A 14,785-nucleotide genomic window follows, 5' to 3' on the forward strand; every position below is an offset into this window, starting at 1 on the left:
AACAAGATAGCGTCTAATACCTTCAGTTCAAAGACCTACATGTGTACTTGCAGTAGTATATGCGTTACTCTCCACCGAAAACAAGTATGTCCAGGAACCGCCATCTCTGTTTCTGCCTGCTATGACAATGCCACTGGTGACTATCTCACACAATGAACGCCATCACCACAGGCACAGAGAGGAGAACGTTCTATCTTGTGTTATAAGTGCTAGAAATGTTCATGTTATCTCTGTTTCAAAGAATGATTCCTTAGTACAGAGAATTGACAGGCTAGGCCTCTTTGAAAACACAGTATTTTCTGAGTTTCACAGTGAATTACAAAGAAACGAAATAGGGAACAAATGTGAACGGTGAAATCTCACATAATTCCTTCAGTGTGTCGCCTGTAGCACACTACCCAGAAGACTCTAGCGTTCCTGGAAACAGTGTTTCCTCTTTAGTCTATTGTATGAACTCGAAAGTTCTCTGAAGCAAACAATGCAGCAGGACAACAACGGCACAGCAAGGGCCTAATTTCATCTGTTGAAATCGTTTGATAATATGTATATGTTGGTTAGAATGTTCAATGTGCATTTTTTCTATTTTTGTTGGAAACAGTTGCTGGCCTCTATCAGAACACAGTTTTTCTGAGTCAACAGGTTAGGGCAACAGGAACTTTTAGAAAGCCATACATGAGAACAAGATAGCGTCTAATACCTTCAGTTCAAAGACCTACATGTGTACTTGCAGTAGTATATGCGTTACTCTCCACCGAAAACAAGTATGTCCAGGAACCGCCATCTCTGCTTCTGCCTGCTATGACAAAGCCACTGGTGACTATCTCACACAATGAACGCCATCACCACAGGCACAGAGAGGAGAACGTTCTATCTTGTGTTATAAGTGCTAGAAATGTTCATGTTATCTCTGTTTCAAAGAATGATTCTTTAGTACAGAGAATTTATAGCATAGGCCTCTTTGAAAACACTGTATTTTCTGAGTTTCACAGTGAATTACAAAGAAACAAAATAGGGAACAAATGTGAACGGTGAAATCTCACGTATTTCCTTTAGTGTGTCACCTGTAAAACACTACCCAGAAGACTCTAGCGTTCCTGGAAACAGTGTTTCTTTTTTAGTCTACTGTATGAACTCGAAAGTTCTCTGAAGCAAGCAATGCAGCAAAACAACAACGGCACAGAGACGCCTAATTCCATCTGTTGAAATCGTATGATAATAAGTATATATTGGTTAGAATGTTCAATGTGCATTTCTTCTATTTTGTTGGAAACAGTTGCTGGCCTCTATCAGAACACAGTTTTTCTGAGTCAACAGGTTAGGGCAACAGGAACTTTTAGAAAGCCATACATGAGAACAAGATAGCGTCTAATACCTTCAGTTCAAAGACCTACATGTGTACTTGCAGTAGTATATGCGTTACTCTCCACCGAAAACAAGTATGTCCAGGAACCGCCATCTCTGTTTCTGCCTGCTATGACAATGCCACTGGTGACTATCTCACACAATGAACGCCATCACCACAGGCACAGAGAGGAGAACGTTCTATCTTGTGTTATAAGTGCTAGAAATGTTCATGTTATCTCTGTTTCAAAGAATGATTCCTTAGTACAGAGAATTGACAGGCTAGGCCTCTTTGAAAACACAGTATTTTCTGAGTTTCACAGTGAATTACAAAGAAACGAAATAGGGAACAAATGTGAACGGTGAAATCTCACATAATTCCTTCAGTGTGTCGCCTGTAGCACACTACCCAGAAGACTCTAGCGTTCCTGGAAACAGTGTTTCCTCTTTAGTCTATTGTATGAACTCGAAAGTTCTCTGAAGCAAACAATGCAGCAGGACAACAACGGCACAGCAAGGGCGTAATTTCATCTGTTGAAATCGTTTCATAATATGTATATGTTGGTTAGAATGTTCAATGTGCATTTCTACCTTTTATTTCGTTGGAAGCCGGTGCTGGCCTCTATCGGAACACAGTTTTTCTGAGTTTACAAGTAAGGGCAACAGGAACTTCTTTTAGAAAGACATGCATGAGAACAAGAGATAGCGTCTAATACCTTCAGTTCAAAGACCTACATCTGTACTTTAAGTTCTTCCTTCTATTTCGTTGGAAACGGGTGCTGGCCTCTATAGGAACACAGTTTTTCTGAGTTTACAAGTAAGGGCAACAGGAACTTCTTTTAGAAAGACATGCATGAGAAGAAGAGATAGCGTCTAATACCTTCAGTTCAAAGACCTACATCTGTAATTTCAGTAGTATATGCGTTACTCTCCACCGAGAACAAAGTATGTCCAGGAACCGCCATCTCTTCTTCTGCCTGCTATGGCAATGCCACCGGTGACTATCTCACACACTGAACGCCATCACCACAGGCACAGAGAGGAGAAAGTTCTAGCTTGTGTTATAAGTGCTAGAAATGTTCATGTTCTCTCTGTTTCAAAGAATGATTCTTTAGTACAGAGAACTGACAGGCTAGGCCTCTTTGAAAACACAGTATTTTCTGAGTTTCACAGTGAATTACAAAGAAACGAAATAGGGAACAAATGTAACGGTGAAATCTGACATATTTCCTTCAGTGTGTCGCCTGTAGCACACTACCCAGAAGACTCTAGCGTTCCTGGAGGCAGTGTTTCCTCTTTAGTCTATTGTATGAACTCGAAAGTTCTCTGAAGCAAACAATGCAGCAGGACAACAACGGCACAGCAAGGGCCTAATTCCATCTGTTGAAATCGTTTGATAATATGTATATTTTGGTTAGAATGTTCAATGTGCATTTTTTCTATTTTTGTTGGAAACAGTTGCTGGCCTCTATCAGAACACAGTTTTTCTGAGTCAACAGGTTAGGGCAACAGGAACTTTTAGAAAGCCATACATGAGAACAAGATAGCGTCTAATACCTTCAGTTCAAAGACCTACATGTGTACTTGCAGTAGTATATGCGTTACTCTCCACCGAAAACAAGTATGTCCAGGAACCGCCATCTCTGCTTCTGCCTGCTATGACAAAGCCACTGGTGACTATCTCACACAATGAACGCCATCACCACAGGCACAGAGAGGAGAACGTTCTATCTTGTGTTATAAGTGCTAGAAATGTTCATGTTATCTCTGTTTCAAAGAATGATTCTTTAGTACAGAGAATTTATAGCATAGGCCTCTTTGAAAACACTGTATTTTCTGAGTTTCACAGTGAATTACAAAGAAACAAAATAGGGAACAAATGTGAACGGTGAAATCTCACGTATTTCCTTTAGTGTGTCACCTGTAAAACACTACCCAGAAGACTCTAGCGTTCCTGGAAACAGTGTTTCTTTTTTAGTCTACTGTATGAACTCGAAAGTTCTCTGAAGCAAGCAATGCAGCAAAACAACAACGGCACAGAGACGCCTAATTCCATCTGTTGAAATCGTATGATAATAAGTATATATTGGTTAGAATGTTCAATGTGCATTTCTTCTATTTTGTTGGAAACAGTTGCTGGCCTCTATCAGAACACAGTTTTTCTGAGTCAACAGGTTAGGGCAACAGGAACTTTTAGAAAGCCATACATGAGAACAAGATAGCGTCTAATACCTTCAGTTCAAAGACCTACATGTGTACTTGCAGTAGTATATGCGTTACTCTCCACCGAAAACAAGTATGTCCAGGAACCGCCATCTCTGTTTCTGCCTGCTATGACAATGCCACTGGTGACTATCTCACACAATGAACGCCATCACCACAGGCACAGAGAGGAGAACGTTCTATCTTGTGTTATAAGTGCTAGAAATGTTCATGTTATCTCTGTTTCAAAGAATGATTCCTTAGTACAGAGAATTGACAGGCTAGGCCTCTTTGAAAACACAGTATTTTCTGAGTTTCTCAGTGAATTACAAAGAAACGAAATAGGGAACAAATGTGAACGGTGAAATCTCACATAATTCCTTCAGTGTGTCGCCTGTAGCACACTACCCAGAAGACTCTAGCGTTCCTGGAAACAGTGTTTCCTCTTTAGTCTATTGTATGAACTCGAAAGTTCTCTGAAGCAAACAATGCAGCAGGACAACAACGGCACAGCAAGGGCGTAATTTCATCTGTTGAAATCGTTTCATAATATGTATATGTTGGTTAGAATGTTCAATGTGCATTTCTACCTTTTATTTCGTTGGAAGCCGGTGCTGGCCTCTATCGGAACACAGTTTTTCTGAGTTTACAAGTAAGGGCAACAGGAACTTCTTTTAGAAAGACATGCATGAGAACAAGAGATAGCGTCTAATACCTTCAGTTCAAAGACCTACATCTGTACTTTAAGTTCTTCCTTCTATTTCGTTGGAAACGGGTGCTGGCCTCTATAGGAACACAGTTTTTCTGAGTTTACAAGTAAGGGCAACAGGAACTTCTTTTAGAAAGACATGCATGAGAAGAAGAGATAGCGTCTAATACCTTCAGTTCAAAGACCTACATCTGTAATTTCAGTAGTATATGCGTTACTCTCCACCGAGAACAAAGTATGTCCAGGAACCGCCATCTCTTCTTCTGCCTGCTATGGCAATGCCACCGGTGACTATCTCACACACTGAACGCCATCACCACAGGCACAGAGAGGAGAAAGTTCTAGCTTGTGTTATAAGTGCTAGAAATGTTCATGTTCTCTCTGTTTCAAAGAATGATTCTTTAGTACAGAGAACTGACAGGCTAGGCCTCTTTGAAAACACAGTATTTTCTGAGTTTCACAGTGAATTACAAAGAAACGAAATAGGGAACAAATGTAACGGTGAAATCTGACATATTTCCTTCAGTGTGTCGCCTGTAGCACACTACACAGAAGACTCTAGCGTTCCTGGAGGCAGTGTTTCCTCTTTAGTCTATTGTATGAACTCGAAAGTTCTCTGAAGCAAACAATGCAGCAGGACAACAACGGCACAGCAAGGGCCTAATTCCATCTGTTGAAATCGTTTGATAATATGTATATGTTGGTTAGAATGTTCAATGTGCATTTTTTCTATTTTTGTTGGAAACAGTTGCTGGCCTCTATCAGAACACAGTTTTTCTGAGTCAACAGGTTAGGGCAACAGGAACTTTTAGAAAGCCATACATGAGAACAAGATAGCGTCTAATACCTTCAGTTCAAAGACCTACATGTGTACTTGCAGTAGTATATGCGTTACTCTCCACCGAAAACAAGTATGTCCAGGAACCGCCATCTCTGCTTCTGCCTGCTATGACAAAGCCACTGGTGACTATCTCACACAATGAACGCCATCACCACAGGCACAGAGAGGAGAACGTTCTATCTTGTGTTATAAGTGCTAGAAATGTTCATGTTATCTCTGTTTCAAAGAATGATTCTTTAGTACAGAGAATTTATAGCATAGGCCTCTTTGAAAACACTGTATTTTCTGAGTTTCACAGTGAATTACAAAGAAACAAAATAGGGAACAAATGTGAACGGTGAAATCTCACGTATTTCCTTTAGTGTGTCACCTGTAAAACACTACCCAGAAGACTCTAGCGTTCCTGGAAACAGTGTTTCTTTTTTAGTCTACTGTATGAACTCGAAAGTTCTCTGAAGCAAGCAATGCAGCAAAACAACAACGGCACAGAGACGCCTAATTCCATCTGTTGAAATCGTATGATAATAAGTATATATTGGTTAGAATGTTCAATGTGCATTTCTTCTATTTTGTTGGAAACAGTTGCTGGCCTCTATCAGAACACAGTTTTTCTGAGTCAACAGGTTAGGGCAACAGGAACTTTTAGAAAGCCATACATGAGAACAAGATAGCGTCTAATACCTTCAGTTCAAAGACCTACATGTGTACTTGCAGTAGTATATGCGTTACTCTCCACCGAAAACAAGTATGTCCAGGAACCGCCATCTCTGTTTCTGCCTGCTATGACAATGCCACTGGTGACTATCTCACACAATGAACGCCATCACCACAGGCACAGAGAGGAGAACGTTCTATCTTGTGTTATAAGTGCTAGAAATGTTCATGTTATCTCTGTTTCAAAGAATGATTCCTTAGTACAGAGAATTGACAGGCTAGGCCTCTTTGAAAACACAGTATTTTCTGAGTTTCACAGTGAATTACAAAGAAACGAAATAGGGAACAAATGTGAACGGTGAAATCTCACATAATTCCTTCAGTGTGTCGCCTGTAGCACACTACCCAGAAGACTCTAGCGTTCCTGGAAACAGTGTTTCCTCTTTAGTCTATTGTATGAACTCGAAAGTTCTCTGAAGCAAACAATGCAGCAGGACAACAACGGCACAGCAAGGGCGTAATTTCATCTGTTGAAATCGTTTGATAATATGTATATGTTGGTTAGAATGTTCAATGTGCATTTTTTCTATTTTTGTTGGAAACAGTTGCTGGCCTCTATCAGAACACAGTTTTTCTGAGTCAACAGGTTAGGGCAACAGGAACTTTTAGAAAGCCATACATGAGAACAAGATAGCGTCTAATACCTTCAGTTCAAAGACCTACATGTGTACTTGCAGTAGTATATGCGTTACTCTCCACCGAAAACAAGTATGTCCAGGAACCGCCATCTCTGCTTCTGCCTGCTATGACAAAGCCACTGGTGACTATCTCACACAATGAACGCCATCACCACAGGCACAGAGAGGAGAACGTTCTATCTTGTGTTATAAGTGCTAGAAATGTTCATGTTATCTCTGTTTCAAAGAATGATTCTTTAGTACAGAGAATTTATAGCATAGGCCTCTTTGAAAACACTGTATTTTCTGAGTTTCACAGTGAATTACAAAGAAACAAAATAGGGAACAAATGTGAACGGTGAAATCTCACGTATTTCCTTTAGTGTGTCACCTGTAAAACACTACGCAGAAGACTCTAGCGTTCCTGGAAACAGTGTTTCTTTTTTAGTCTACTGTATGAACTCGAAAGTTCTCTGAAGCAAGCAATGCAGCAAAACAACAACGGCACAGAGACGCCTAATTCCATCTGTTGAAATCGTATGATAATAAGTATATATTGGTTAGAATGTTCAATGTGCATTTCTTCTATTTTGTTGGAAACAGTTGCTGGCCTCTATCAGAACACAGTTTTTCTGAGTCAACAGGTTAGGGCAACAGGAACTTTTAGAAAGCCATACATGAGAACAAGATAGCGTCTAATACCTTCAGTTCAAAGACCTACATGTGTACTTGCAGTAGTATATGCGTTACTCTCCACCGAAAACAAGTATGTCCAGGAACCGCCATCTCTGTTTCTGCCTGCTATGACAATGCCACTGGTGACTATCTCACACAATGAACGCCATCACCACAGGCACAGAGAGGAGAACGTTCTATCTTGTGTTATAAGTGCTAGAAATGTTCATGTTATCTCTGTTTCAAAGAATGATTCCTTAGTACAGAGAATTGACAGGCTAGGCCTCTTTGAAAACACAGTATTTTCTGAGTTTCACAGTGAATTACAAAGAAACGAAATAGGGAACAAATGTGAACGGTGAAATCTCACATAATTCCTTCAGTGTGTCGCCTGTAGCACACTACCCAGAAGACTCTAGCGTTCCTGGAAACAGTGTTTCCTCTTTAGTCTATTGTATGAACTCGAAAGTTCTCTGAAGCAAACAATGCAGCAGGACAACAACGGCACAGCAAGGGCCTAATTTCATCTGTTGAAATCGTTTGATAATATGTATATGTTGGTTAGAATGTTCAATGTGCATTTTTTCTATTTTTGTTGGAAACAGTTGCTGGCCTCTATCAGAACACAGTTTTTCTGAGTCAACAGGTTAGGGCAACAGGAACTTTTAGAAAGCCATACATGAGAACAAGATAGCGTCTAATACCTTCAGTTCAAAGACCTACATGTGTACTTGCAGTAGTATATGCGTTACTCTCCACCGAAAACAAGTATGTCCAGGAACCGCCATCTCTGCTTCTGCCTGCTATGACAAAGCCACTGGTGACTATCTCACACAATGAACGCCATCACCACAGGCACAGAGAGGAGAACGTTCTATCTTGTGTTATAAGTGCTAGAAATGTTCATGTTATCTCTGTTTCAAAGAATGATTCTTTAGTACAGAGAATTTATAGCATAGGCCTCTTTGAAAACACTGTATTTTCTGAGTTTCACAGTGAATTACAAAGAAACAAAATAGGGAACAAATGTGAACGGTGAAATCTCACGTATTTCCTTTAGTGTGTCACCTGTAAAACACTACCCAGAAGACTCTAGCGTTCCTGGAAACAGTGTTTCTTTTTTAGTCTACTGTATGAACTCGAAAGTTCTCTGAAGCAAGCAATGCAGCAAAACAACAACGGCACAGAGACGCCTAATTCCATCTGTTGAAATCGTATGATAATAAGTATATATTGGTTAGAATGTTCAATGTGCATTTCTTCTATTTTGTTGGAAACAGTTGCTGGCCTCTATCAGAACACAGTTTTTCTGAGTCAACAGGTTAGGGCAACAGGAACTTTTAGAAAGCCATACATGAGAACAAGATAGCGTCTAATACCTTCAGTTCAAAGACCTACATGTGTACTTGCAGTAGTATATGCGTTACTCTCCACCGAAAACAAGTATGTCCAGGAACCGCCATCTCTGTTTCTGCCTGCTATGACAATGCCACTGGTGACTATCTCACACAATGAACGCCATCACCACAGGCACAGAGAGGAGAACGTTCTATCTTGTGTTATAAGTGCTAGAAATGTTCATGTTATCTCTGTTTCAAAGAATGATTCCTTAGTACAGAGAATTGACAGGCTAGGCCTCTTTGAAAACACAGTATTTTCTGAGTTTCACAGTGAATTACAAAGAAACGAAATAGGGAACAAATGTGAACGGTGAAATCTCACATAATTCCTTCAGTGTGTCGCCTGTAGCACACTACCCAGAAGACTCTAGCGTTCCTGGAAACAGTGTTTCCTCTTTAGTCTATTGTATGAACTCGAAAGTTCTCTGAAGCAAACAATGCAGCAGGACAACAACGGCACAGCAAGGGCCTAATTTCATCTGTTGAAATCGTTTGATAATATGTATATGTTGGTTAGAATGTTCAATGTGCATTTTTTCTATTTTTGTTGGAAACAGTTGCTGGCCTCTATCAGAACACAGTTTTTCTGAGTCAACAGGTTAGGGCAACAGGAACTTTTAGAAAGCTATACATGAGAACAAGATAGCGTCTAATACCTTCAGTTCAAAGACCTACATGTGTACTTGCAGTAGTATATGCGTTACTCTCCACCGAAAACAAGTATGTCCAGGAACCGCCATCTCTGCTTCTGCCTGCTATGACAAAGCCACTGGTGACTATCTCACACAATGAACGCCATCACCACAGGCACAGAGAGGAGAACGTTCTATCTTGTGTTATAAGTGCTAGAAATGTTCATGTTATCTCTGTTTCAAAGAATGATTCTTTAGTACAGAGAATTTATAGCATAGGCCTCTTTGAAAACACTGTATTTTCTGAGTTTCACAGTGAATTACAAAGAAACAAAATAGGGAACAAATGTGAACGGTGAAATCTCACGTATTTCCTTTAGTGTGTCACCTGTAAAACACTACCCAGAAGACTCTAGCGTTCCTGGAAACAGTGTTTCTTTTTTAGTCTACTGTATGAACTCGAAAGTTCTCTGAAGCAAGCAATGCAGCAAAACAACAACGGCACAGAGACGCCTAATTCCATCTGTTGAAATCGTATGATAATAAGTATATATTGGTTAGAATGTTCAATGTGCATTTCTTCTATTTTGTTGGAAACAGTTGCTGGCCTCTATCAGAACACAGTTTTTCTGAGTCAACAGGTTAGGGCAACAGGAACTTTTAGAAAGCCATACATGAGAACAAGATAGCGTCTAATACCTTCAGTTCAAAGACCTACATGTGTACTTGCAGTAGTATATGCGTTACTCTCCACCGAAAACAAGTATGTCCAGGAACCGCCATCTCTGTTTCTGCCTGCTATGACAATGCCACTGGTGACTATCTCACACAATGAACGCCATCACCACAGGCACAGAGAGGAGAACGTTCTATCTTGTGTTATAAGTGCTAGAAATGTTCATGTTATCTCTGTTTCAAAGAATGATTCCTTAGTACAGAGAATTGACAGGCTAGGCCTCTTTGAAAACACAGTATTTTCTGAGTTTCACAGTGAATTACAAAGAAACGAAATAGGGAACAAATGTGAACGGTGAAATCTCACATAATTCCTTCAGTGTGTCGCCTGTAGCACACTACCCAGAAGACTCTAGCGTTCCTGGAAACAGTGTTTCCTCTTTAGTCTATTGTATGAACTCGAAAGTTCTCTGAAGCAAACAATGCAGCAGGACAACAACGGCACAGCAAGGGCGTAATTTCATCTGTTGAAATCGTTTCATAATATGTATATGTTGGTTAGAATGTTCAATGTGCATTTCTACCTTTTATTTCGTTGGAAGCCGGTGCTGGCCTCTATCGGAACACAGTTTTTCTGAGTTTACAAGTAAGGGCAACAGGAACTTCTTTTAGAAAGACATGCATGAGAACAAGAGATAGCGTCTAATACCTTCAGTTCAAAGACCTACATCTGTACTTTAAGTTCTTCCTTCTATTTCGTTGGAAACGGGTGCTGGCCTCTATAGGAACACAGTTTTTCTGAGTTTACAAGTAAGGGCAACAGGAACTTCTTTTAGAAAGACATGCATGAGAAGAAGAGATAGCGTCTAATACCTTCAGTTCAAAGACCTACATCTGTAATTTCAGTAGTATATGCGTTACTCTCCACCGAGAACAAAGTATGTCCAGGAACCGCCATCTCTTCTTCTGCCTGCTATGGCAATGCCACCGGTGACTATCTCACACACTGAACGCCATCACCACAGGCACAGAGAGGAGAAAGTTCTAGCTTGTGTTATAAGTGCTAGAAATGTTCATGTTCTCTCTGTTTCAAAGAATGATTCTTTAGTACAGAGAACTGACAGGCTAGGCCTCTTTGAAAACACAGTATTCTGAGTTTCACAGTGAATTACAAAGAAACGAAATAGGGAACAAATGTAACGGTGAAATCTGACATATTTCCTTCAGTGTGTCGCCTGTAGCACACTACCCAGAAGACTCTAGCGTTCCTGGAGGCAGTGTTTCCTCTTTAGTCTATTGTATGAACTCGAAAGTTCTCTGAAGCAAACAATGCAGCAGGACAACAACGGCACAGCAAGGGCCTAATTCCATCTGTTGAAATCGTTTGATAATATGTATATGTTGGTTAGAATGTTCAATGTGCATTTTTTCTATTTTTGTTGGAAACAGTTGCTGGCCTCTATCAGAACACAGTTTTTCTGAGTCAACAGGTTAGGGCAACAGGAACTTTTAGAAAGCCATACATGAGAACAAGATAGCGTCTAATACCTTCAGTTCAAAGACCTACATGTGTACTTGCAGTAGTATATGCGTTACTCTCCACCGAAAACAAGTATGTCCAGGAACCGCCATCTCTGCTTCTGCCTGCTATGACAAAGCCACTGGTGACTATCTCACACAATGAACGCCATCACCACAGGCACAGAGAGGAGAACGTTCTATCTTGTGTTATAAGTGCTAGAAATGTTCATGTTATCTCTGTTTCAAAGAATGATTCTTTAGTACAGAGAATTTATAGCATAGGCCTCTTTGAAAACACTGTATTTTCTGAGTTTCACAGTGAATTACAAAGAAACAAAATAGGGAACAAATGTGAACGGTGAAATCTCACGTATTTCCTTTAGTGTGTCACCTGTAAAACACTACCCAGAAGACTCTAGCGTTCCTGGAAACAGTGTTTCTTTTTTAGTCTACTGTATGAACTCGAAAGTTCTCTGAAGCAAGCAATGCAGCAAAACAACAACGGCACAGAGACGCCTAATTCCATCTGTTGAAATCGTATGATAATAAGTATATATTGGTTAGAATGTTCAATGTGCATTTCTTCTATTTTGTTGGAAACAGTTGCTGGCCTCTATCAGAACACAGTTTTTCTGAGTCAACAGGTTAGGGCAACAGGAACTTTTAGAAAGCCATACATGAGAACAAGATAGCGTCTAATACCTTCAGTTCAAAGACCTACATGTGTACTTGCAGTAGTATATGCGTTACTCTCCACCGAAAACAAGTATGTCCAGGAACCGCCATCTCTGTTTCTGCCTGCTATGACAATGCCACTGGTGACTATCTCACACAATGAACGCCATCACCACAGGCACAGAGAGGAGAACGTTCTATCTTGTGTTATAAGTGCTAGAAATGTTCATGTTATCTCTGTTTCAAAGAATGATTCCTTAGTACAGAGAATTGACAGGCTAGGCCTCTTTGAAAACACAGTATTTTCTGAGTTTCACAGTGAATTACAAAGAAACGAAATAGGGAACAAATGTGAACGGTGAAATCTCACATAATTCCTTCAGTGTGTCGCCTGTAGCACACTACCCAGAAGACTCTAGCGTTCCTGGAAACAGTGTTTCCTCTTTAGTCTATTGTATGAACTCGAAAGTTCTCTGAAGCAAACAATGCAGCAGGACAACAACGGCACAGCAAGGGCGTAATTTCATCTGTTGAAATCGTTTGATAATATGTATATGTTGGTTAGAATGTTCAATGTGCATTTTTTCTATTTTTGTTGGAAACAGTTGCTGGCCTCTATCAGAACACAGTTTTTCTGAGTCAACAGGTTAGGGCAACAGGAACTTTTAGAAAGCCATACATGAGAACAAGATAGCGTCTAATACCTTCAGTTCAAAGACCTACATGTGTACTTGCAGTAGTATATGCGTTACTCTCCACCGAAAACAAGTATGTCCAGGAACCGCCATCTCTGCTTCTGCCTGCTATGACAAAGCCACTGGTGACTATCTCACACAATGAACGCCATCACCACAGGCACAGAGAGGAGAACGTTCTATCTTGTGTTATAAGTGCTAGAAATGTTCATGTTATCTCTGTTTCAAAGAATGATTCTTTAGTACAGAGAATTTATAGCATAGGCCTCTTTGAAAACACTGTATTTTCTGAGTTTCACAGTGAATTACAAAGAAACAAAATAGGGAACAAATGTGAACGGTGAAATCTCACGTATTTCCTTTAGTGTGTCACCTGTAAAACACTACGCAGAAGACTCTAGCGTTCCTGGAAACAGTGTTTCTTTTTTAGTCTACTGTATGAACTCGAAAGTTCTCTGAAGCAAGCAATGCAGCAAAACAACAACGGCACAGAGACGCCTAATTCCATCTGTTGAAATCGTATGATAATAAGTATATATTGGTTAGAATGTTCAATGTGCATTTCTTCTATTTTGTTGGAAACAGTTGCTGGCCTCTATCAGAACACAGTTTTTCTGAGTCAACAGGTTAGGGCAACAGGAACTTTTAGAAAGCCATACATGAGAACAAGATAGCGTCTAATACCTTCAGTTCAAAGACCTACATGTGTACTTGCAGTAGTATATGCGTTACTCTCCACCGAAAACAAGTATGTCCAGGAACCGCCATCTCTGTTTCTGCCTGCTATGACAATGCCACTGGTGACTATCTCACACAATGAACGCCATCACCACAGGCACAGAGAGGAGAACGTTCTATCTTGTGTTATAAGTGCTAGAAATGTTCATGTTATCTCTGTTTCAAAGAATGATTCCTTAGTACAGAGAATTGACAGGCTAGGCCTCTTTGAAAACACAGTATTTTCTGAGTTTCACAGTGAATTACAAAGAAACGAAATAGGGAACAAATGTGAACGGTGAAATCTCACATAATTCCTTCAGTGTGTCGCCTGTAGCACACTACCCAGAAGACTCTAGCGTTCCTGGAAACAGTGTTTCCTCTTTAGTCTATTGTATGAACTCGAAAGTTCTCTGAAGCAAACAATGCAGCAGGACAACAACGGCACAGCAAGGGCCTAATTTCATCTGTTGAAATCGTTTGATAATATGTATATGTTGGTTAGAATGTTCAATGTGCATTTTTTCTATTTTTGTTGGAAACAGTTGCTGGCCTCTATCAGAACACAGTTTTTCTGAGTCAACAGGTTAGGGCAACAGGAACTTTTAGAAAGCCATACATGAGAACAAGATAGCGTCTAATACCTTCAGTTCAAAGACCTACATGTGTACTTGCAGTAGTATATGCGTTACTCTCCACCGAAAACAAGTATGTCCAGGAACCGCCATCTCTGCTTCTGCCTGCTATGACAAAGCCACTGGTGACTATCTCACACAATGAACGCCATCACCACAGGCACAGAGAGGAGAACGTTCTATCTTGTGTTATAAGTGCTAGAAATGTTCATGTTATCTCTGTTTCAAAGAATGATTCTTTAGTACAGAGAATTTATAGCATAGGCCTCTTTGAAAACACTGTATTTTCTGAGTTTCACAGTGAATTACAAAGAAACAAAATAGGGAACAAATGTGAACGGTGAAATCTCACGTATTTCCTTTAGTGTGTCACCTGTAAAACACTACGCAGAAGACTCTAGCGTTCCTGGAAACAGTGTTTCTTTTTTAGTCTACTGTATGAACTCGAAAGTTCTCTGAAGCAAGCAATGCAGCAAAACAACAACGGCACAGAGACGCCTAATTCCATCTGTTGAAATCGTATGATAATAAGTATATATTGGTTAGAATGTTCAATGTGCATTTCTTCTATTTTGTTGGAAACAGTTGCTGGCCTCTATCAGAACACAGTTTTTCTGAGTCAACAGGTTAGGGCAACAGGAACTTTTAGAAAGCCATACATGAGAACAAGATAGCGTCTAATACCTTCAGTTCAAAGACCTACATGTGTACTTGCAGTAGTATATGCGTTACTCTC

The sequence above is a fragment of the Furipterus horrens genome, unplaced genomic scaffold, assembly GCF_987537825.1.
Source record: "Furipterus horrens unplaced genomic scaffold, mFurHor1.1.pri manual_scaffold_17, whole genome shotgun sequence".
NCBI classification, from domain to species: Eukaryota; Metazoa; Chordata; class Mammalia; order Chiroptera; family Furipteridae; genus Furipterus; species Furipterus horrens.